This window comes from Ascaphus truei, unplaced genomic scaffold, assembly GCF_040206685.1.
Source record: "Ascaphus truei isolate aAscTru1 unplaced genomic scaffold, aAscTru1.hap1 HAP1_SCAFFOLD_1518, whole genome shotgun sequence".
Taxonomy (NCBI): Eukaryota; Metazoa; Chordata; class Amphibia; order Anura; family Ascaphidae; genus Ascaphus; species Ascaphus truei.
Genome location: NW_027454405.1, coordinates 46,554 through 72,500, shown reverse-complemented (window position 1 = coordinate 72,500; position 25,947 = coordinate 46,554). Strand labels below are relative to the sequence as shown.

Genomic DNA, 25,947 nt, shown 5'->3' with positions numbered 1-25,947 from the left:
GCAGGGTCACTGCCCAGGGAGTAACCTGACTGGGGGCACGGAAATCTCATTTAGTGCATATGTTGCGGCACTGCATTGATTGACCGGTCAATCTGCACTGCTGCCTGTCACAGTGACATCCTGATCGGGCACTGTGATCAGCTATAGCACTGACCCAGGTGAGATAGTTCAGCACTTTACAAGGAGGGAACAGATGTTGTGGGTGACAGATGCTGGAGGTAGGCCAAGACTGTTGGCCAGAGTAACGTGGAGACTTACTGCACTCTGCATGCCCATCCTCTCCCTGACATCAGGGGAAGGAAGTGGCCCTGGGGTGTGTGTAGGTATGCCAGATGTCAGTGTATGCATAAGTAAGTATGCCTGTGTAGTGGGAGGTGTAGGGGCGTTAAGCTGGAGGACTTAAAACAGGCACAAAAGCACATAGATACCTCTGATTATACCGCACCAAATGCTGATAATATCATGCTGTAGCTGCACTTTACAGAAGATGATGCAGATGTCATCATTGGTTGGTGGGTTCATTAAATCAATCCATCATATCATAACCACACTGTGCATATGATGTACTGAATCAGTAACACCAGGAAGACATCTCCATGTTAGGAGTAGAGTTGAAGTTAACAGAATATGTCCAGCACTGTGGTGTGTAGCCCATAAATAATAATTGTGCACATTACCAGAACAACATACTGTCAACTGCAAGATCATTTTGCTGCTTGTAGCGTATGCTCATCCTGTACAGTGTTGTAGTAGATCCGTCTCTTCAGTGTTCACTGCAACAAAAGTAAGACATTGCATTAATATTACAGACGTTTGGGGGCTGAAATCTCACTTCGCTGCGGACAATTTCCCTTTGCATAAGATTCTTGTGATTATGTCAATGATGATCAATAACTGCATCATAACACAGCCGCTCTATACAGAAGATGTACTTGCTCTCATTGGTCATTGAGGTAATACGTCACACAATGTACAGATATAGCAAGGATTATTTCTCCCACTTGTGCATTATGGCATTATGATGGGAAATGTTGTGAGATTCTGCATTATCAGCATCACTGAATCTTTTGGAAATTAAGTGATATTCTATGTTTTAATGCAATATTATGGATGATCAGCCGGTAAAATAATAATAGCTTGCTGTATCTGTAGCCATGCTCTACCCATGATGTGCTGAACCAATGACTGCAGAGAGATTCAGAGTGGTAAACATGACTGGAACGCATCTCTGAATAATGGGCAGCAAAGCAGTGCAGAATAGGAGGTGAAAGTATTTAAAATGGAAGATCCTTAGCAGCTGTGTGGGGAGTAGACAGTACAGACTGACCAAGTAAATGGTAAAAGGAGTAACTTCAACATTACTTGGCTTTGTTCTCCACATTGAAGCTTTCCTCCTCTTTAAATCACTAATACTGATGCCATGTGTAACCTGTACTGAAAGTTATATAATCTACTGGCCTAGATGAAACCATATGATGCAAACAGGATCCATCCCACTCCAGATTCATAGAATTGAACCACCTCAACCTTTCATAACAATCACATAGAACTGCAGCTGTGCGCTACTGCACATGTTCTTGTTATGAATGGTAGTAGATGTGGTCCTTGGGTCTTTACTTCATACTGTAGCCACCCTCTACTCATGATGTATTGAATCAACGAAAACTTGCATGGTTCAGATCACAGGAAGGGGTAGAGTAGAGATGAAAATATTCAATGTGAAACCCGTAGCAGCCGGATTGTGTGGAGTCAATAAAACGACAAATACTAAATGGTAAATGAGAAATATACACATTGCTTATCTGTCTCTGTGTAGTAATTTTCCTTCTCTTCAACTGTCCTTCAAATTTTCTCTTTTGCAAGAAAAGGAACACATGGCTTCAATATTCACTTCTGTTCTGCAGTCATCCCTCCTAAAATAAAAGTTAAGCATTGCATTGTTATTATGATAATACATACAATAAACCTTGCTCCAAACCATTTGATGCAAAGCAAATCCACCTCCCACCCACAGCTGTGCTCCTTCTAGAGCATGCATGTCAAACTCCAGTCCTCGAGGGTCCCAAACAGGCCAGGTTTTCAGTAGGGATATCCTGAAAACCTGGCCTGTTTGCTGCCCTCGAGGACTGGAGTTTGACATCCTTGTTCTTGAGCTTCTACCACGCAAGTCATCCATGTGAGTGACACTGTACTGCAGTCCTGGTCTGCACACAATCTACTGAATCAATGACATCACACTGTAAAGGCAATCTACAAGATGTATTAGTTGTCCACACTTCCGAAATGTTACTTTTATGTCCAAATCACTTATTCCCATGACCTGATATTTGTATTTGTTATTTATAGGATTGTCACAAAGAGTTGATGAGGTCACCAAATGATAGTATGTAGAGAGAAAGAGAGATCTCAGAACAGAGCCCTGATGTATACCCACAGACAGATCAATAGAAGACGAAGACATGTTAGCAACAGAGATGGAGAATGTGTGACAGGAAAGTTATGATGAAAACCAGGATAGAACTGTGTTACGGATACCAAGAGAGAGTTTAGAATATGAAGGAGGAGAGTGATTGAGAGCATCAAACGCAGCAGATAGATCAAGTAGGATTAGTAGGGAAAAGTGACCTTGGGAATTTGCTTTAAGCACAGTCTGTAGAACGAGCTGTACGAAAGGCAGGTTGTAAAGGATCCAGGAGGGCATGTGATTTAAGAATGTTGACATTCTAGCAATTAGGAGACAAACAGCAGGAGGGATACAGGGCGGTAGTTAGTAAGGCACATAGGGTGTAGGTTGTTTCTGAGAAAAGGGTGACCACTACAGGCTTAAAGTAAGAGGGTAAAGAGCCAGAGAATAGGGAGGAATTGAAGATGTGGGTGAGAGTGGGGACTAAGAGATGCAGTAAGGTGTGAGGGGATACGATCTAGAGGGCATGTGGTAGAGGGAGAAGAGAAGATGATTAGCTTCCAGCTCTGTAAGAGAAGAAAAGGAGTCAAATGCAGAAGGAGAATTAGGTAGAAGGAGAGAAGGGGGAAGGGACAGAAGGAATCTCCTTGTGGGTGGCATCCACCTTGCCTCTGAAGTAGTCAAATGCTTGAGGAGAAGTGAAGGAAGGATGGCAAGTGTGAGGAGAAGGTTAGTGGAGGGAGTCAAATACAGGGAAAAAAAGACAGCGTAAATTAAATTTGAGTGTTGATGAATGTGAAAAAAAAGTAGTGTGGTTTGGCCCCAGAGAGCAGCTTTATACAGGACTGGAGACATTTTTACTGTAGAAAAATCAAATATCAATTGTGTGATTTCCTTCATAGGCATTAAGAACAGCGAGTGGAAGTGTGATGAACATGTTTGGGAATTTAGCCAAGGGTGTGGGCTAGAGGGACAAGTGTGTCAGAGCCTAGAGGGGGCATATAGATAGGAGGATAGCATTGTAAGAGTTAATAAGATTGTTAGTTTAAGCGGAAAGAGAGAGAGAGCAGAGAGGATAGAGTAGATCTCAGAGGAGAGTTTAATTAAGCAGAGGCAAATCAGTGGGACAGGTAAGATGGGGTGAGGGGAATGACTGATTGTGAATGATGAGAGCAGAAGAGGTCATGTACAACTAGAGCCTTGTTAGTCAGAGAACGGACATTCCAGATGGCATAGGAGAAGGGAAGAGAAAAGTAAGGAAAGGAATGTGGATTACATTAGATAGGTTAACACTCTAAGCAGGGAGGCAGAGGCAGGGAGGCCCGATGTGTATATGAGCAGGTTCAAGATTATAAGAGATATCCCACACATCAGCAAACATAGAAGGAGACACAGAGATAGGTGTAGAGAGAGACAGAGATAGCTCTATGTAGAGAGAGAGGGACGTAGAGAGAATGAGACAGATAGGCGCAGAGAGAGGGGGCGCAGAGAGAGGAGGCGCCAAAAGAGGGGGCGCAGAGAGAGGGGGCACAGAGAATAGGATATTAAAGAGTGCTTTTCATTGAGCAGTGCAGAAATAGCTGCAATAGAGGTCTGTACAAATGGTGCAGTGTGTAGACACATGCAAAGGTAGGGGAAGGAAAGAGGAGAACATGTGGATAAAAGCAGGAGTGTGGAAGTTAGAGAAATTAGAAAAGTTTAACAGAGGAGTGAGGAAACAGCAAGCAGAAAGAACAAGAGAGAGGTTACATTGGGATGACGTTCTGTGGTAAAGAGAAAATGCTAGGAGAGAGCTTTCAAATATTAGAGGACATGAATTGAGGGAGCAAATGTATAAATCAAAACCTGAGGGGGAGGTATAGCACGAAAGCTTGCACAGCAGATTATAGTCTTAATGTTGCGTGTACCTGTCAGGGTATTCAAGAAGTTAAATTCTCACAAGTGCAGAGTTCATGATGAAATGCTGAATCTAGTCCCCCTCCAATTTAATTTTAATATAACTTTTCCATTCTTCATTACTGCAAAAAGCAAACAAAACAAAACCACATTGCATTACTATTTTCAAAATGGATTGAATGGCATATTCAACAGTGACTGTGTGATGCCAATATTCCCCACTCACTCGTAGTGAAGCACATATTGTACTAGTGTTGAAAGTAGGCCGGTAGAGTCAGGTACGCAGTACTGATAAAACAATAAGTGCCCGTCGTAAGTACCAGCTCCGCAACAGTGCGGGCATCACATTAGTGACGTGGATGAACATATATGGATAAGCCCATATTAAGGCATCACGTGACCAGAGCCGTCACTGACTGGGTATACGTAAAGACGCAGGGAGATGCAAGGAAAGGGAGGGAGAGAGACAGGGAGAAGATGTGAAACGGAGGAAGGCACGGATGGAGGGAGTTCTTCCGAGCTTCTGCGGGCCTCTCTCTTTCACTGGTGCATGCCGGGAGCTGGTCCCAACATCCACAAAGTGTGTGTGTATTATTGGTTGTATTTTATGGGGGTAGGAGGGTAGTGTGTATATTGTGTGTGTGGGAGTATTATATTGTGTGTAGAGGTGCAGAGGAGAGTACTAGATTGTGTATCTTGTGTAAGGGTGTTGTGTATATTGTGTTTGGAGCTATAATATTATTGGGGAGATTAGTATTGAGGAGGTATTATAGTGTGTATTGTGGGGAGTATTAGTGTGTGTATTGTTTGTGGGTGACAGATGCTGGGGGTATGCAGCAATCCCTGCACTGAGGTCCGAGGCGGCTCTGCATCGCTCGCACGCACTGTGGACGACCAAGCATGTGCCCATGATAATCATGGCCTTAGAGGGATGAGTGTGTCAGAGCCTAGAAGGGGTATATATATATAATGGAGGAGGGAGGAGGAAGGAGGAGGAGGGAGGAGGAGATGATAGCATTGTAAAAGTTAACAAGATAGTTAGTTTAAGCAGAAAGTGAGGAGAGGTTAGAGATAAGGGTAGATGTCAGAGGAGAGAGTTCAATTAAGCTGAGGTATCGAGTAGGACAGGGGTGAGGGGAATGAGAGGTGGTGGATGATGAGAGCAGAAGAGGTCATGTACAAATAGACCTTGTTAGTCAGAGAGCAGTCATTCCAGAGGGCACGTGAGAAGTGAAGAGTAAAGTGAGACATGGAATGTGGATTACATTAGATGGGTTAATACGCTTAGCAGGGAGGTGGAGAGAGAGAGGCAAGAGGCAGAGAGTGGTGCAGGGGTTGAGGAAGAGATGTTGCATGTACCTTATCAGAACATTAAAGAACATCAATTCACACTGGTGCAGAGTTGATGATGAATCCAGTTCACCTCCAATTCAATTTTAACAGAAATGTTTCATTCTTCATTACTGAAAAAAAAGAAAAGTAAAAAACATTTCATTACTATTTTCAAAATGGATTGAATTCCCCCAACAATGACTATGTGTTACCAATATATCCCTCTCAGTCCCACTGCAGCATATACTGTACCAGTGTGAAAGTAGGAAGGTACACAGTACCGGTAAAACAATACGTGCCGGTACTATGCACCATATGAATTATAAGGGGATGTAAATCTCCCAGTCTCTCTCCATATCCGCAACAGAGCGGGCTCCGGTCAGTGGCATGGATGCCCATATATGGGTATGCTCATATTTGGGCATCCCATGTCACTGACCGGAGCCGGCTCTGAGTATAGGGATATATGCGGAGACGCAGAGGTGCAAGGAAATGGGAGGAGGCACGGTGAGAAACAGGGAGAGACCACAGGAAGATAGAGGGCAACAACTTCCACAAGGTACTTGTATGGGTATAATTGTTTGTATTTTGTGCAGAGGGGGTAATTTCAGATAAAATACAATTCTCCACCCTCTACGAAACAATTCCACTTTGTTCAGTAAGCCAGAAAGTCTTGGTCCCATGTGGACTGAATTTAATGCAAATAAGGTCCTTAATACACAAGTAAAGAATAAAGTTACTTATTCTCTACTGTAAGAAGTGCCACATTGCCCACTATTTGGGTCCTGTGCCCAGATTGTGACCATGCATGGCAGAGGTGAGATTCCCCCAACTCCAATTTGCTACACTCTCCAAGAGAGATAATTGTGATCAGAGGTGGAACTAGGGGAGGGTGTGAGCAGGGTCACTGCCCAGGGAGTAACCTGACTGGGGGCACGGAAATCTCATTTAGTGCATATGTTGCGGCACTGCATTGATTGACCGGTCAATCTGCACTGCTGCCTGTCACAGTGACATCCTGATCGGGCACTGTGATCAGCTATAGCACTGACCCAGGTGAGATAGTTCAGCACTTTACAAGGAGGGAACAGATGTTGTGGGTGACAGATGCTGGAGGTAGGCCAAGACTGTTGGCCAGAGTAACGTGGAGACTTACTGCACTCTGCATGCCCATCCTCTCCCTGACATCAGGGGAAGGAAGTGGCCCTGGGGTGTGTGTAGGTATGCCAGATGTCAGTGTATGCATAAGTAAGTATGCCTGTGTAGTGGGAGGTGTAGGGGCGTTAAGCTGGAGGACTTAAAACAGGCACAAAAGCACATAGATACCTCTGATTATACCGCACCAAATGCTGATAATATCATGCTGTAGCTGCACTTTACAGAAGATGATGCAGATGTCATCATTGGTTGGTGGGTTCATTAAATCAATCCATCATATCATAACCACACTGTGCATATGATGTACTGAATCAGTAACACCAGGAAGACATCTCCATGTTAGGAGTAGAGTTGAAGTTAACAGAATATGTCCAGCACTGTGGTGTGTAGCCCATAAATAATAATTGTGCACATTACCAGAACAACATACTGTCAACTGCAAGATCATTTTGCTGCTTGTAGCGTATGCTCATCCTGTACAGTGTTGTAGTAGATCCGTCTCTTCAGTGTTCACTGCAACAAAAGTAAGACATTGCATTAATATTACAGACGTTTGGGGGCTGAAATCTCACTTCGCTGCGGACAATTTCCCTTTGCATAAGATTCTTGTGATTATGTCAATGATGATCAATAACTGCATCATAACACAGCCGCTCTATACAGAAGATGTACTTGCTCTCATTGGTCATTGAGGTAATACGTCACACAATGTACAGATATAGCAAGGATTATTTCTCCCACTTGTGCATTATGGCATTATGATGGGAAATGTTGTGAGATTCTGCATTATCAGCATCACTGAATCTTTTGGAAATTAAGTGATATTCTATGTTTTAATGCAATATTATGGATGATCAGCCGGTAAAATAATAATAGCTTGCTGTATCTGTAGCCATGCTCTACCCATGATGTGCTGAACCAATGACTGCAGAGAGATTCAGAGTGGTAAACATGACTGGAACGCATCTCTGAATAATGGGCAGCAAAGCAGTGCAGAATAGGAGGTGAAAGTATTTAAAATGGAAGATCCTTAGCAGCTGTGTGGGGAGTAGACAGTACAGACTGACCAAGTAAATGGTAAAAGGAGTAACTTCAACATTACTTGGCTTTGTTCTCCACATTGAAGCTTTCCTCCTCTTTAAATCACTAATACTGATGCCATGTGTAACCTGTACTGAGAGTTATATAATCTACTGGCCTAGATGAAACCATATGATGCAAACAGGATCCATCCCACTCCAGATTCATAGAATTGAACCACCTCAACCTTTCATAACAATCACATAGAACTGCAGCTGTGCGCTACTGCACATGTTCTTGTTATGAATGGTAGTAGATGTGGTCCTTGGGTCTTTACTTCATACTGTAGCCACCCTCTACTCATGATGTATTGAATCAACGAAAACTTGCATGGTTCAGATCACAGGAAGGGGTAGAGTAGAGATGAAAATATTCAATGTGAAACCCGTAGCAGCCGGATTGTGTGGAGTCAATAAAACGACAAATACTAAATGGTAAATGAGAAATATACACATTGCTTATCTGTCTCTGTGTAGTAATTTTCCTTCTCTTCAACTGTCCTTCAAATTTTCTCTTTTTCAAGAAAAGGAACACATGGCTTAAATATTCACTTCTGTTCTGCAGTCATCCCTCCTGAAATAAAAGTTAAGCATTGCATTGTTATTATGATAATACATACAATAAACCTTGCTCCAAACCATTTGATGCAAAGCAAATCCACCTCCCACCCACAGCTGTGCTCCTTCTAGAGCATGCATGTCAAACTCCAGTCCTCGAGGGTCCCAAACAGGCCAGGTTTTCAGTAGGGATATCCTGAAAACCTGGCCTGTTTGCTGCCCTCGAGGACTGGAGTTTGACATCCTTGTTCTTGAGCTTCTACCACGCAAGTCATCCATGTGAGTGACACTGTACTGCAGTCCTGGTCTGCACACAATCTACTGAATCAATGACATCACACTGTAAAGGCAATCTACAAGATGTATTAGTTGTCCACACTTCCGAAATGTTACTTTTATGTCCAAATCACTTATTCCCATGACCTGATATTTGTATTTGTTATTTATAGGATTGTCACAAAGAGTTGATGAGGTCACCAAATGATAGTATGTAGAGAGAAAGAGAGATCTCAGAACAGAGCCCTGATGTATACCCACAGACAGATCAATAGAAGACGAAGACATGTTAGCAACAGAGATGGAGAATGTGTGACAGGAAAGTTATGATGAAAACCAGGATAGAACTGTGTTACGGATACCAAGAGAGAGTTTAGAATATGAAGGAGGAGAGTGATTGAGAGCATCAAACGCAGCAGATAGATCAAGTAGGATTAGTAGGGAAAAGTGACCTTGGGAATTTGCTTTAAGCACAGTCTGTAGAACGAGCTGTACGAAAGGCAGGTTGTAAAGGATCCAGGAGGGAATGTGATTTAAGAATGTTGACATTCTAGCAATTAGGAGACAAACAGCAGGAGGGATACAGGGCGGTAGTTAGTAAGGCACATAGGGTGTAGGTTGTTTCTGAGAAAAGGGTGACCACTACAGGCTTAAAGTAAGAGGGTAAAGAGCCAGAGAATAGGGAGGAATTGAAGATGTGGGTGAGAGTGGGGACTAAGAGATGCAGTAAGGTGTGAGGGGATACGATCTAGAGGGCATGTGGTAGAGGGAGAAGAGAAGATGATTAGCTTCCAGCTCTGTAAGAGAAGAAAAGGAGTCAAATGCAGAAGGAGAATTAGGTAGAAGGAGAGAAGGGGGAAGGGACAGAAGGAATCTCCTTGTGGGTGGCATCCACCTTGCCTCTGAAGTAGTCAAATGCTTGAGGAGAAGTGAAGGAAGGATGGCAAGTGTGAGGAGAAGGTTAGTGGAGGGAGTCAAATACAGGGAAAAAAAGACAGCGTAAATTAAATTTGAGTGTTGATGAATGTGAAAAAAAAGTAGTGTGGTTTGGCCCCAGAGAGCAGCTTTATACAGGACTGGAGACATTTTTACTGTAGAAAAATCAAATATCAATTGTGTGATTTCCTTCATAGGCATTAAGAACAGCGAGTGGAAGTGTGATGAACATGTTTGGGAATTTAGCCAAGGGTGTGGGCTAGAGGGACAAGTGTGTCAGAGCCTAGAGGGGGCATATAGATAGGAGGATAGCATTGTAAGAGTTAATAAGATTGTTAGTTTAAGCGGAAAGAGAGAGAGAGCAGAGAGGTTAGAGTAGATGTCAGAGGAGAGTTTAATTAAGCAGAGGCAAATCAGTGGGACAGGTAAGATGGGGTGAGGGGAATGACTGATTGTGAATGATGAGAGCAGAAGAGGTCATGTACAACTAGAGCCTTGTTAGTCAGAGAACGGACATTCCAGATGGCATAGGAGAAGGGAAGAGAAAAGTAAGGAAAGGAATGTGGATTACATTAGATAGGTTAACACTCTTAGCAGGGAGGCAGAGGCAGGGAGGCCCGATGTGTATATGAGCAGGTTCAAGATTATAAGAGATATCCCACACATCAGCAAACATAGAAGGAGACACAGAGATAGGTGTAGAGAGAGACAGAGATAGCTCTATGTAGAGAGAGAGGGACGTAGAGAGAATGAGACAGATAGGCGCAGAGAGAGGGGGCGCAGAGAGAGGAGGCGCCAAAAGAGGGGGCGCAGAGAGAGGGGGCACAGAGAATAGGATATTAAAGAGTGCTTTTCATTGAGCAGTGCAGAAATAGCTGCAATAGAGGTCTGTACAAATGGTGCAGTGTGTAGACACATGCAAAGGTAGGGGAAGGAAAGAGGAGAACATGTGGATAAAAGCAGGAGTGTGGAAGTTAGAGAAATTAGAAAAGTTTAACAGAGGAGTGAGGAAACAGCAAGCAGAAAGAACAAGAGAGAGGTTACATTGGGATGACGTTCTGTGGTAAAGAGAAAATGCTAGGAGAGAGCTTTCAAATATTAGAGGACATGAATTGAGGGAGCAAATGTATAAATCAAAACCTGAGGGGGAGGTATAGCACGAAAGCTTGCACAGCAGATTATAGTCTTAATGTTGCGTGTACCTGTCAGGGTATTCAAGAAGTTAAATTCTCACAAGTGCAGAGTTCATGATGAAATGCTGAATCTAGTCCCCCTCCAATTTAATTTTAATATAACTTTTCCATTCTTCAATACTGCAAAAAGCAAACAAAACAAAACCACATTGCATTACTATTTTCAAAATGGATTGAATGGCATATTCAACAGTGACTGTGTGATGCCAATATTCCCCACTCACTCGTAGTGAAGCACATATTGTACTAGTGTTGAAAGTAGGCCGGTAGAGTCAGGTACGCAGTACTGATAAAACAATAAGTGCCCGTCGTAAGTACCAGCTCCGCAACAGTGCGGGCATCACATTAGTGACGTGGATGAACATATATGGATAAGCCCATATTAAGGCATCACGTGACCAGAGCCGTCACTGACTGGGTATACGTAAAGACGCAGGGAGATGCAAGGAAAGGGAGGGAGAGAGACAGGGAGAAGATGTGAAACGGAGGAAGGCACGGATGGAGGGAGTTCTTCCGAGCTTCTGCGGGCCTCTCTCTTTCACTGGTGCATGCCGGGAGCTGGTCCCAACATCCACAAAGTGTGTGTGTATTATTGGTTGTATTTTATGGGGGTAGGAGGGTAGTGTGTATATTGTGTGTGTGGGAGTATTATATTGTGTGTAGAGGTGCAGAGGAGAGTACTAGATTGTGTATCTTGTGTAAGGGTGTTGTGTATATTGTGTTTGGAGCTATAATATTATTGGGGAGATTAGTATTGAGGAGGTATTATAGTGTGTATTGTGGGGAGTATTAGTGTGTGTATTGTTTGTGGGTGACAGATGCTGGGGGTATGCAGCAATCCCTGCACTGAGGTCCGAGGCGGCTCTGCATCGCTCGCACGCACTGTGGACGACCAAGCATGTGCCCATGATAATCATGGCCTTAGAGGGATGAGTGTGTCAGAGCCTAGAAGGGGTATATATATAATGGAGGAGGGAGGAGGAAGGAGGAGGAGGGAGGAGGAGATGATAGCATTGTAAAAGTTAACAAGATAGTTAGTTTAAGCAGAAAGTGAGGAGAGGTTAGAGATAAGGGTAGATGTCAGAGGAGAGAGTTCAATTAAGCTGAGGTATCGAGTAGGACAGGGGTGAGGGGAATGAGAGGTGGTGGATGATGAGAGCAGAAGAGGTCATGTACAAATAGACCTTGTTAGTCAGAGAGCAGTCATTCCAGAGGGCACGTGAGAAGTGAAGAGTAAAGTGAGACATGGAATGTGGATTACATTAGATGGGTTAATACGCTTAGCAGGGAGGTGGAGAGAGAGAGGCAAGAGGCAGAGAGTGGTGCAGGGGTTGAGGAAGAGATGTTGCATGTACCTTATCAGAACATTAAAGAACATCAATTCACACTGGTGCAGAGTTGATGATGAATCCAGTTCACCTCCAATTCAATTTTAACAGAAATGTTTCATTCTTCATTACTGAAAAAAAAGAAAAGTAAAAAACATTTCATTACTATTTTCAAAATGGATTGAATTCCCCCAACAATGACTATGTGTTACCAATATATCCCTCTCAGTCCCACTGCAGCATATACTGTACCAGTGTGAAAGTAGGAAGGTACACAGTACCGGTAAAACAATACGTGCCGGTACTATGCACCATATGAATTATAAGGGGATGTAAATCTCCCAGTCTCTCTCCATATCCGCAACAGAGCGGGCTCCGGTCAGTGGCATGGATGCCCATATATGGGTATGCTCATATTTGGGCATCCCATGTCACTGACCGGAGCCGGCTCTGAGTATAGGGATATATGCGGAGACGCAGAGGTGCAAGGAAATGGGAGGAGGCACGGTGAGAAACAGGGAGAGACCACAGGAAGATAGAGGGCAACAACTTCCACAAGGTACTTGTATGGGTATAATTGTTTGTATTTTGTGCAGAGGGGGTAATTTCAGATAAAATACAATTCTCCACCCTCTACGAAACAATTCCACTTTGTTCAGTAAGCCAGAAAGTCTTGGTCCCATGTGGACTGAATTTAATGCAAATAAGGTCCTTAATACACAAGTAAAGAATAAAGTTACTTATTCTCTACTGTAAGAAGTGCCACATTGCCCACTATTTGGGTCCTGTGCCCAGATTGTGACCATGCATGGCAGAGGTGAGATTCCCCCAACTCCAATTTGCTACACTCTCCAAGAGAGATAATTGTGATCAGAGGTGGAACTAGGGGAGGGTGTGAGCAGGGTCACTGCCCAGGGAGTAACCTGACTGGGGGCACGGAAATCTCATTTAGTGCATATGTTGCGGCACTGCATTGATTGACCGGTCAATCTGCACTGCTGCCTGTCACAGTGACATCCTGATCGGGCACTGTGATCAGCTATAGCACTGACCCAGGTGAGATAGTTCAGCACTTTACAAGGAGGGAACAGATGTTGTGGGTGACAGATGCTGGAGGTAGGCCAAGACTGTTGGCCAGAGTAACGTGGAGACTTACTGCACTCTGCATGCCCATCCTCTCCCTGACATCAGGGGAAGGAAGTGGCCCTGGGGTGTGTGTAGGTATGCCAGATGTCAGTGTATGCATAAGTAAGTATGCCTGTGTAGTGGGAGGTGTAGGGGCGTTAAGCTGGAGGACTTAAAACAGGCACAAAAGCACATAGATACCTCTGATTATACCGCACCAAATGCTGATAATATCATGCTGTAGCTGCACTTTACAGAAGATGATGCAGATGTCATCATTGGTTGGTGGGTTCATTAAATCAATCCATCATATCATAACCACACTGTGCATATGATGTACTGAATCAGTAACACCAGGAAGACATCTCCATGTTAGGAGTAGAGTTGAAGTTAACAGAATATGTCCAGCACTGTGGTGTGTAGCCCATAAATAATAATTGTGCACATTACCAGAACAACATACTGTCAACTGCAAGATCATTTTGCTGCTTGTAGCGTATGCTCATCCTGTACAGTGTTGTAGTAGATCCGTCTCTTCAGTGTTCACTGCAACAAAAGTAAGACATTGCATTAATATTACAGACGTTTGGGGGCTGAAATCTCACTTCGCTGCGGACAATTTCCCTTTGCATAAGATTCTTGTGATTATGTCAATGATGATCAATAACTGCATCATAACACAGCCGCTCTATACAGAAGATGTACTTGCTCTCAATGGTCATGGAGGTAATACGTCACACAATGTACAGATATAGCAAGGATTATTTCTCCCACTGGTGCATTATGGCATTATGATGGGAAATGTTGTGAGATTCTGCATTATCAGCATCACTGAATCTTTTGGAAATTAAGTGATATTCTATGTTTTAATGCAATATTATGGATGATCAGCCGGTAAAATAATAATAGCTTGCTGTATCTGTAGCCATGCTCTACCCATGATGTGCTGAACCAATGACTGCAGAGAGATTCAGAGTGGTAAACATGACTGGAACGCATCTCTGAATAATGGGCAGCAAAGCAGTGCAGAATAGGAGGTGAAAGTATTTAAAATGGAAGATCCTTAGCAGCTGTGTGGGGAGTAGACAGTACAGACTGACCAAGTAAATGGTAAAAGGAGTAACTTCAACATTACTTGGCTTTGTTCTCCACATTGAAGCTTTCCTCCTCTTTAAATCACTAATACTGATGCCATGTGTAACCTGTACTGAGAGTTATATAATCTACTGGCCTAGATGAAACCATATGATGCAAACAGGATCCATCCCACTCCAGATTCATAGAATTGAACCACCTCAATCTTTCATAACAATCACATAGAACTGCAGCTGTGCGCTACTGCACATGTTCTTGTTATGAATGGTAGTAGATGTGGTCCTTGGGTCTTTACTTCATACTGTAGCCACCCTCTACTCATGATGTATTGAATCAACGAAAACTTGCATGGTTCAGATCACAGGAAGGGGTAGAGTAGAGATGAAAATATTCAATGTGAAACCCGTAGCAGCCGGATTGTGTGGAGTCAATAAAACGACAAATACTAAATGGTAAATGAGAAATATACACATTGCTTATCTGTCTCTGTGTAGTAATTTTCCTTCTCTTCAACTGTCCTTCAAATTTTCTCTTTTGCAAGAAAAGGAACACATGGCTTCAATATTCACTTCTGTTCTGCAGTCATCCCTCCTGAAATAAAAGTTAAGCATTGCATTGTTATTATGATAATACATACAATAAACCTTGCTCCAAACCATTTGATGCAAAGCAAATCCACCTCCCACCCACAGCTGTGCTCCTTCTAGAGCATGCATGTCAAACTCCAGTCCTCGAGGGTCCCAAACAGGCCAGGTTTTCAGTAGGGATATCCTGAAAACCTGGCCTGTTTGCTGCCCTCGAGGACTGGAGTTTGACATCCTTGTTCTTGAGCTTCTACCACGCAAGTCATCCATGTGAGTGACACTGTACTGCAGTCCTGGTCTGCACACAATCTACTGAATCAATGACATCACACTGTAAAGGCAATCTACAAGATGTATTAGTTGTCCACACTTCCGAAATGTTACTTTTATGTCCAAATCACTTATTCCCATGACCTGATATTTGTATTTGTTATTTATAGGATTGTCACAAAGAGTTGATGAGGTCACCAAATGATAGTATGTAGAGAGAAAGAGAGATCTCAGAACAGAGCCCTGATGTATACCCACAGACAGATCAATAGAAGACGAAGACATGTTAGCAACAGAGATGGAGAATGTGTGACAGGAAAGTTATGATGAAAACCAGGATAGAACTGTGTTACGGATACCAAGAGAGAGTTTAGAATATGAAGGAGGAGAGTGATTGAGAGCATCAAACGCAGCAGATAGATCAAGTAGGATTAGTAGGGAAAAGTGACCTTGGGAATTTGCTTTAAGCACAGTCTGTAGAACGAGCTGTACGAATGGCAGGTTGTAAAGGATCCAGGAGGGCATGTGATTTAAGAATGTTGACATTCTAGCAATTAGGAGACAAACAGCAGGAGGGATACAGGGCGGTAGTTAGTAAGGCACATAGGGTGTAGGTTGTTTCTGAGAAAAGGGTGACCACTACAGGCTTAAAGTAAGAGGGTAAAGAGCCAGAGAATAGGGAGGAATTGAAGATGTGGGTGAGAGTGGGGACTAAGAGATGCAGTAAGGTGTGAGGGGATACGATCTAGAGGGCATGTGGTAGAGGGAGAAGAGAAGATGATTAGCTTCCAGCTCTGTAAGAGAAGAAAAGGAGTCAAATGCAGAAGGAGAATTAGGTAGAAGGAGAGAAGGGGGAAGGGACAGAAGGAATCTCCTTGTGGGTGGCATCCACCTTGCCTCTGAAGTAGTCAAATGCTTGAGGAGAAGTGAAGGAAGGATGGCAAGTGTGAGGAGAAGGTTAGTGGAGGGAGTCAAATACAGGGAAAAAAAGACAGCGTAAATTAAATTTGAGTGTTGATGAATGTGAAAAAAAAGTAGTGTGGTTTGGCCCCAGAGAGCAGCTTTATACAGGACTGGAGACATTTTTACTGTAGAAAAATCAAATATCAATTGTGTGATTTCCTTCATAGGCATTAAGAACAGCGAGTGGAAGTGTGATGAACATGTTTGGGAATTTAGCCAAGGGTGTGGGCTAGAGGGACAAGTGTGTCAGAGCCTAGAGGGGGCATATAGATAGGAGGATAGCATTGTAAGAGTTAATAAGATTGTTAGTTTAAGCGGAAAGAGAGAGAGAGCAGAGAGGTTAGAGTAGATGTCAGAGGAGAGTTTAATTAAGCAGAGGCAAATCAGTGGGACAGGTAAGATGGGGTGAGGGGAATGACTGATTGTGAATGATGAGAGCAGAAGAGGTCATGTACAACTAGAGCCTTGTTAGTCAGAGAACGGACATTCCAGATGGCATAGGAGAAGGGAAGAGAAAAGTAAGGAAAGGAATGTGGATTACATTAGATAGGTTAACACTCTTAGCAGGGAGGCAGAGGCAGGGAGGCCCGATGTGTATATGAGCAGGTTCAAGATTATAAGAGATATCCCACACATCAGCAAACATAGAAGGAGACACAGAGATAGGTGTAGAGAGAGACAGAGATAGCTCTATGTAGAGAGAGAGGGACGTAGAGAGAATGAGACAGATAGGCGCAGAGAGAGGGGGCGCAGAGAGAGGAGGCGCCAAAAGAGGGGGCGCAGAGAGAGGGGGCACAGAGAATAGGATATTAAAGAGTGCTTTTCATTGAGCAGTGCAGAAATAGCTGCAATAGAGGTCTGTACAAATGGTGCAGTGTGTAGACACATGCAAAGGTAGGGGAAGGAAAGAGGAGAACATGTGGATAAAAGCAGGAGTGTGGAAGTTAGAGAAATTAGAAAAGTTTAACAGAGGAGTGAGGAAACAGCAAGCAGAAAGAACAAGAGAGAGGTTACATTGGGATGACGTTCTGTGGTAAAGAGAAAATGCTAGGAGAGAGCTTTCAAATATTAGAGGACATGAATTGAGGGAGCAAATGTATAAATCAAAACCTGAGGGGGAGGTATAGCACGAAAGCTTGCACAGCAGATTATAGTCTTAATGTTGCGTGTACCTGTCAGGGTATTCAAGAAGTTAAATTCTCACAAGTGCAGAGTTCATGATGAAATGCTGAATCTAGTCCCCCTCCAATTTAATTTTAATATAACTTTTCCATTCTTCAATACTGCAAAAAGCAAACAAAACAAAACCACATTGCATTACTATTTTCAAAATGGATTGAATGGCATATTCAACAGTGACTGTGTGATGCCAATATTCCCCACTCACTCGTAGTGAAGCACATATTGTACTAGTGTTGAAAGTAGGCCGGTAGAGTCAGGTACGCAGTACTGATAAAACAATAAGTGCCCGTCGTAAGTACCAGCTCCGCAACAGTGCGGGCATCACATTAGTGACGTGGATGAACATATATGGATAAGCCCATATTAAGGCATCACGTGACCAGAGCCGTCACTGACTGGGTATACGTAAAGACGCAGGGAGATGCAAGGAAAGGGAGGGAGAGAGACAGGGAGAAGATGTGAAACGGAGGAAGGCACGGATGGAGGGAGTTCTTCCGAGCTTCTGCGGGCCTCTCTCTTTCACTGGTGCATGCCGGGAGCTGGTCCCAACATCCACAAAGTGTGTGTGTATTATTGGTTGTATTTTATGGGGGTAGGAGGGTAGTGTGTATATTGTGTGTGTGGGAGTATTATATTGTGTGTAGAGGTGCAGAGGAGAGTACTAGATTGTGTATCTTGTGTAAGGGTGTTGTGTATATTGTGTTTGGAGCTATAATATTATTGGGGAGATTAGTATTGAGGAGGTATTATAGTGTGTATTGTGGGGAGTATTAGTGTGTGTATTGTTTGTGGGTGACAGATGCTGGGGGTATGCAGCAATCCCTGCACTGAGGTCCGAGGCGGCTCTGCATCGCTCGCACGCACTGTGGACGACCAAGCATGTGCCCATGATAATCATGGCCTTAGAGGGATGAGTGTGTCAGAGCCTAGAAGGGGTATATATATAATGGAGGAGGGAGGAGGAAGGAGGAGGAGGGAGGAGGAGATGATAGCATTGTAAAAGTTAACAAGATAGTTAGTTTAAGCAGAAAGTGAGGAGAGGTTAGAGATAAGGGTAGATGTCAGAGGAGAGAGTTCAATTAAGCTGAGGTATCGAGTAGGACAGGGGTGAGGGGAATGAGAGGTGGTGGATGATGAGAGCAGAAGAGGTCATGTACAAATAGACCTTGTTAGTCAGAGAGCAGTCATTCCAGAGGGCACGTGAGAAGTGAAGAGTAAAGTGAGACATGGAATGTGGATTACATTAGATGGGTTAATACGCTTAGCAGGGAGGTGGAGAGAGAGAGGCAAGAGGCAGAGAGTGGTGCAGGGGTTGAGGAAGAGATGTTGCATGTACCTTATCAGAACATTAAAGAACATCAATTCACACTGGTGCAGAGTTGATGATGAATCCAGTTCACCTCCAATTCAATTTTAACAGAAATGTTTCATTCTTCATTACTGAAAAAAAAGAAAAGTAAAAAACATTTCATTACTATTTTCAAAATGGATTGAATTCCCCCAACAATGACTATGTGTTACCAATATATCCCTCTCAGTCCCACTGCAGCATATACTGTACCAGTGTGAAAGTAGGAAGGTACACAGTACCGGTAAAACAATACGTGCCGGTACTATGCACCATATGAATTATAAGGGGATGTAAATCTCCCAGTCTCTCTCCATATCCGCAACAGAGCGGGCTCCGGTCAGTGGCATGGATGCCCATATATGGGTATGCTCATATTTGGGCATCCCATGTCACTGACCGGAGCCGGCTCTGAGTATAGGGATATATGCGGAGACGCAGAGGTGCAAGGAAATGGGAGGAGGCACGGTGAGAAACAGGGAGAGACCACAGGAAGATAGAGGGCAACAACTTCCACAAGGTACTTGTATGGGTATAATTGTTTGTATTTTGTGCAGAGGGGGTAATTTCAGATAAAATACAATTCTCCACCCTCTACGAAACAATTCCACTTTGTTCAGTAAGCCAGAAAGTCTTGGTCCCATGTGGACTGAATTTAATGCAAATAAGGTCCTTAATACACAAGTAAAGAATAAAGTTACTTATTCTCTACTGTAAGAAGTGCCACATTGCCCACTATTTGGGTCCTGTGCCCAGATTGTGACCATGCATGGCAGAGGTGAGATTCCCCCAACTCCAATTTGCTACACTCTCCAAGAGAGATAATTGTGATCAGAGGTGGAACTAGGGGAGGGTGTGAGCAGGGTCACTGCCCAGGGAGTAACCTGACTGGGGGCACGGAAATCTCATTTAGTGCATATGTTGCGGCACTGCATTGATTGACCGGTCAATCTGCACTGCTGCCTGTCACAGTGACATCCTGATCGGGCACTGTGATCAGCTATAGCACTGACCCAGGTGAGATAGTTCAGCACTTTACAAGGAGGGAACAGATGTTGTGGGTGACAGATGCTGGAGGTAGGCCAAGACTGTTGGCCAGAGTAACGTGGAGACTTACTGCACTCTGCATGCCCATCCTCTCCCTGACATCAGGGGAAGGAAGTGGCCCTGGGGTGTGTGTAGGTATGCCAGATGTCAGTGTATGCATAAGTAAGTATGCCTGTGTAGTGGGAGGTGTAGGGGCGTTAAGCTGGAGGACTTAAAACAGGCACAAAAGCACATAGATACCTCTGATTATACCGCACCAAATGCTGATAATATCATGCTGTAGCTGCACTTTACAGAAGATGATGCAGATGTCATCATTGGTTGGTGGGTTCATTAAATCAATCCATCATATCATAACCACACTGTGCATATGATGTACTGAATCAGTAACACCAGGAAGACATCTCCATGTTAGGAGTAGAGTTGAAGTTAACAGAATATGTCCAGCACTGTGGTGTGTAGCCCATAAATAATAATTGTGCACATTACCAGAACAACATACTGTCAACTGCAAGATCATTTTGCTGCTTGTAGCGTATGCTCATCCTGTACAGTGTTGTAGTAGATCCGTCTCTTCAGTGTTCACTGCAACAAAAGTAAGACATTGCATTAATATTACAGACGTTTGGGGGCTGAAATCTCACTTCGCTGCGGACAATTTCCCTTTGCATAAGATTCTTGTGATTATGTCAATGATGATCAATAACTGCATCATAACACAGCCGCTCTATACAGAAGATGTACTTGCTCTCAATGGTCATGGAGGTAATACGTCACACAATGTACAGATATAGCAAGGATTATTTCTCCCACTGGTGCATTATGGCATTATGATGGGAAATGTTGTGAGATTCTGCATTATCAGCATCACTGAATCTTTTGGAAATTAAGTGATATTCTATGTTTTAATGCAATATTATGGATGATCAGCCGGTAAAATAATAATAGCTTGCTGTATCTGTAGCCATGCTCTACCCATGATGTGCTGAACCAATGACTGCAGAGAGATTCAGAGTGGTAAACATGACTGGAACGCATCTCTGAATAATGGGCAGCAAAGCAGTGCAGAATAGGAGGTGAAAGTATTTAAAATGGAAGATCCTTAGCAGCTGTGTGGGGAGTAGACAGTACAGACTGACCAAGTAAATGGTAAAAGGAGTAACTTCAACATTACTTGGCTTTGTTCTCCACATTGAAGCTTTCCTCCTCTTTAAATCACTAATACTGATGCCATGTGTAACCTGTACTGAGAGTTATATAATCTACTGGCCTAGATGAAACCATATGATGCAAACAGGATCCATCCCACTCCAGATTCATAGAATTGAACCACCTCAATCTTTCATAACAATCACATAGAACTGCAGCTGTGCGCTACTGCACATGTTCTTGTTATGAATGGTAGTAGATGTGGTCCTTGGGTCTTTACTTCATACTGTAGCCACCCTCTACTCATGATGTATTGAATCAACGAAAACTTGCATGGTTCAGATCACAGGAAGGGGTAGAGTAGAGATGAAAATATTCAATGTGAAACCCGTAGCAGCCGGATTGTGTGGAGTCAATAAAACGACAAATACTAAATGGTAAATGAGAAATATACACATTGCTTATCTGTCTCTGTGTAGTAATTTTCCTTCTCTTCAACTGTCCTTCAAATTTTCTCTTTTGCAAGAAAAGGAACACATGGCTTCAATATTCACTTCTGTTCTGCAGTCATCCCTCCTGAAATAAAAGTTAAGCATTGCATTGTTATTATGATAATACATACAATAAACCTTGCTCCAAACCATTTGATGCAAAGCAAATCCACCTCCCACCCACAGCTGTGCTCCTTCTAGAGCATGCATGTCAAACTCCAGTCCTCGAGGGTCCCAAACAGGCCAGGTTTTCAGTAGGGATATCCTGAAAACCTGGCCTGTTTGCTGCCCTCGAGGACTGGAGTTTGACATCCTTGTTCTTGAGCTTCTACCACGCAAGTCATCCATGTGAGTGACACTGTACTGCAGTCCTGGTCTGCACACAATCTACTGAATCAATGACATCACACTGTAAAGGCAATCTACAAGATGTATTAGTTGTCCACACTTCCGAAATGTTACTTTTATGTCCAAATCACTTATTCCCATGACCTGATATTTGTATTTGTTATTTATAGGATTGTCACAAAGAGTTGATGAGGTCACCAAATGATAGTATGTAGAGAGAAAGAGAGATCTCAGAACAGAGCCCTGATGTATACCCACAGACAGATCAATAGAAGACGAAGACATGTTAGCAACAGAGATGGAGAATGTGTGACAGGAAAGTTATGATGAAAACCAGGATAGAACTGTGTTACGGATACCAAGAGAGAGTTTAGAATATGAAGGAGGAGAGTGATTGAGAGCATCAAACGCAGCAGATAGATCAAGTAGGATTAGTAGGGAAAAGTGACCTTGGGAATTTGCTTTAAGCACAGTCTGTAGAACGAGCTGTACGAATGGCAGGTTGTAAAGGATCCAGGAGGGCATGTGATTTAAGAATGTTGACATTCTAGCAATTAGGAGACAAACAGCAGGAGGGATACAGGGCGGTAGTTAGTAAGGCACATAGGGTGTAGGTTGTTTCTGAGAAAAGGGTGACCACTACAGGCTTAAAGTAAGAGGGTAAAGAGCCAGAGAATAGGGAGGAATTGAAGATGTGGGTGAGAGTGGGGACTAAGAGATGCAGTAAGGTGTGAGGGGATACGATCTAGAGGGCATGTGGTAGAGGGAGAAGAGAAGATGATTAGCTTCCAGCTCTGTAAGAGAAGAAAAGGAGTCAAATGCAGAAGGAGAATTAGGTAGAAGGAGAGAAGGGGGAAGGGACAGAAGGAATCTCCTTGTGGGTGGCATCCACCTTGCCTCTGAAGTAGTCAAATGCTTGAGGAGAAGTGAAGGAAGGATGGCAAGTGTGAGGAGAAGGTTAGTGGAGGGAGTCAAATACAGGGAAAAAAAGACAGCGTAAATTAAATTTGAGTGTTGATGAATGTGAAAAAAAAGTAGTGTGGTTTGGCCCCAGAGAGCAGCTTTATACAGGACTGGAGACATTTTTACTGTAGAAAAATCAAATATCAATTGTGTGATTTCCTTCATAGGCATTAAGAACAGCGAGTGGAAGTGTGATGAACATGTTTGGGAATTTAGCCAAGGGTGTGGGCTAGAGGGACAAGTGTGTCAGAGCCTAGAGGGGGCATATAGATAGGAGGATAGCATTGTAAGAGTTAATAAGATTGTTAGTTTAAGCGGAAAGAGAGAGAGAGCAGAGAGGTTAGAGTAGATGTCAGAGGAGAGTTTAATTAAGCAGAGGCAAATCAGTGGGACAGGTAAGATGGGGTGAGGGGAATGACTGATTGTGAATGATGAGAGCAGAAGAGGTCATGTACAACTAGAGCCTTGTTAGTCAGAGAACGGACATTCCAGATGGCATAGGAGAAGGGAAGAGAAAAGTAAGGAAAGGAATGTGGATTACATTAGATAGGTTAACACTCTTAGCAGGGAGGCAGAGGCAGGGAGGCCCGATGTGTATATGAGCAGGTTCAAGATTATAAGAGATATCCCACACATCAGCAAACATAGAAGGAGACACAGAGATAGGTGTAGAGAGAGACAGAGATAGCTCTATGTAGAGAGAGAGGGACGTAGAGAGAATGAGACAGATAGGCGCAGAGAGAGGGGGCGCAGAGAGAGGAGGCGCCAAAAGAGGGGGCGCAGAGAGAGGGGGCACAGAGAATAGGATATTAAAGAGTGCTTTTCATTGAGCAGTGCAGAAATAGCTGCAATAGAGGTCTGTACAAATGGTGCAGTGTGTAGACACATGCAAAGGTAGGGGAAGGAAAGAGGAGAACATGTGGATAAAAGCAGGAGTGTGGAAGTTAGAGAAATTAGAAAAGTTTAACAGAGGAGTGAGGAAACAGCAAGCAGAAAGAACAAGAGAGAGGTTACATTGGGATGACGTTCTGTGGTAAAGAGAAAATGCTAGGAGAGAGCTTTCAAATATTAGAGGACATGAATTGAGGGAGCAAATGTATAAATCAAAACCTGAGGGGGAGGTATAGCACGAAAGCTTGCACAGCAGATTATAGTCTTAATGTTGCGTGTACCTGTCAGGGTATTCAAGAAGTTAAATTCTCACAAGTGCAGAGTTCATGATGAAATGCTGAATCTAGTCCCCCTCCAATTTAATTTTAATATAACTTTTCCATTCTTCATTACTGCAAAAAGCAAACAAAACAAAACCACATTGCATTACTATTTTCAAAATGGATTGAATGGCATATTCAACAGTGACTGTGTGATGCCAATATTCCCCACTCACTCGTAGTGAAGCACATATTGTACTAGTGTTGAAAGTAGGCCGGTAGAGTCAGGTACGCAGTACTGATAAAACAATAAGTGCCCGTCGTAAGTACCAGCTCCGCAACAGTGCGGGCATCACATTAGTGACGTGGATGAACATATATGGATAAGCCCATATTAAGGCATCACGTGACCAGAGCCGTCACTGACTGGGTATACGTAAAGACGCAGGGAGATGCAAGGAAAGGGAGGGAGAGAGACAGGGAGAAGATGTGAAACGGAGGAAGGCACGGATGGAGGGAGTTCTTCCGAGCTTCTGCGGGCCTCTCTCTTTCACTGGTGCATGCCGGGAGCTGGTCCCAACATCCACAAAGTGTGTGTGTATTATTGGTTGTATTTTATGGGGGTAGGAGGGTAGTGTGTATATTGTGTGTGTGGGAGTATTATATTGTGTGTAGAGGTGCAGAGGAGAGTACTAGATTGTGTATCTTGTGTAAGGGTGTTGTGTATATTGTGTTTGGAGCTATAATATTATTGGGGAGATTAGTATTGAGGAGGTATTATAGTGTGTATTGTGGGGAGTATTAGTGTGTGTATTGTTTGTGGGTGACAGATGCTGGGGGTATGCAGCAATCCCTGCACTGAGGTCCGAGGCGGCTCTGCATCGCTCGCACGCACTGTGGACGACCAAGCATGTGCCCATGATAATCATGGCCTTAGAGGGATGAGTGTGTCAGAGCCTAGAAGGGGTATATATATAATGGAGGAGGGAGGAGGAAGGAGGAGGAGGGAGGAGGAGATGATAGCATTGTAAAAGTTAACAAGATAGTTAGTTTAAGCAGAAAGTGAGGAGAGGTTAGAGATAAGGGTAGATGTCAGAGGAGAGAGTTCAATTAAGCTGAGGTATCGAGTAGGACAGGGGTGAGGGGAATGAGAGGTGGTGGATGATGAGAGCAGAAGAGGTCATGTACAAATAGACCTTGTTAGTCAGAGAGCAGTCATTCCAGAGGGCACGTGAGAAGTGAAGAGTAAAGTGAGACATGGAATGTGGATTACATTAGATGGGTTAATACGCTTAGCAGGGAGGTGGAGAGAGAGAGGCAAGAGGCAGAGAGTGGTGCAGGGGTTGAGGAAGAGATGTTGCATGTACCTTATCAGAACATTAAAGAACATCAATTCACACTGGTGCAGAGTTGATGATGAATCCAGTTCACCTCCAATTCAATTTTAACAGAAATGTTTCATTCTTCATTACTGAAAAAAAAGAAAAGTAAAAAACATTTCATTACTATTTTCAAAATGGATTGAATTCCCCCAACAATGACTATGTGTTACCAATATATCCCTCTCAGTCCCACTGCAGCATATACTGTACCAGTGTGAAAGTAGGAAGGTACACAGTACCGGTAAAACAATACGTGCCGGTACTATGCACCATATGAATTATAAGGGGATGTAAATCTCCCAGTCTCTCTCCATATCCGCAACAGAGCGGGCTCCGGTCAGTGGCATGGATGCCCATATATGGGTATGCTCATATTTGGGCATCCCATGTCACTGACCGGAGCCGGCTCTGAGTATAGGGATATATGCGGAGACGCAGAGGTGCAAGGAAATGGGAGGAGGCACGGTGAGAAACAGGGAGAGACCACAGGAAGATAGAGGGCAACAACTTCCACAAGGTACTTGTATGGGTATAATTGTTTGTATTTTGTGCAGAGGGGGTAATTTCAGATAAAATACAATTCTCCACCCTCTACGAAACAATTCCACTTTGTTCAGTAAGCCAGAAAGTCTTGGTCCCATGTGGACTGAATTTAATGCAAATAAGGTCCTTAATACACAAGTAAAGAA

At 43.4% G+C, this 25,947-nt stretch overlaps 2 long non-coding RNA genes across 5 annotated transcripts; both read right to left on the bottom strand.

The window, feature by feature from the left end:
- Nucleotides 1-686: 686 nt before the first annotated feature.
- Nucleotides 687-5,756, bottom strand: LOC142476227 (uncharacterized). Its single transcript, XR_012791455.1, has 4 exons — nt 5,660-5,756; nt 4,312-4,422; nt 1,794-1,913; nt 687-773 (listed from the first exon to the last, which is right to left on the bottom strand). It is a non-coding gene; the product is annotated as an uncharacterized LOC142476227 (long non-coding RNA).
- A 1,457-nt stretch (nt 5,757-7,213) lies between these two features.
- Nucleotides 7,214-25,338, bottom strand: LOC142476226 (uncharacterized). Of its 4 annotated transcripts, XR_012791451.1 has the most exons (12): nt 25,244-25,338; nt 23,898-24,008; nt 21,380-21,499; nt 20,264-20,359; nt 18,716-18,819; nt 17,370-17,480; nt 14,852-14,971; nt 13,736-13,831; nt 12,188-12,291; nt 10,842-10,952; nt 8,324-8,443; nt 7,214-7,303 (listed from the first exon to the last, which is right to left on the bottom strand). It is a non-coding gene; the product is annotated as an uncharacterized LOC142476226 (long non-coding RNA). The 4 variants fall into 4 exon arrangements; XR_012791453.1 differs by lacking the exon at nt 8,324-8,443; XR_012791452.1 differs by lacking the exon at nt 10,842-10,952.
- Between the last annotated feature and the right edge of the window lie 609 nt (nt 25,339-25,947).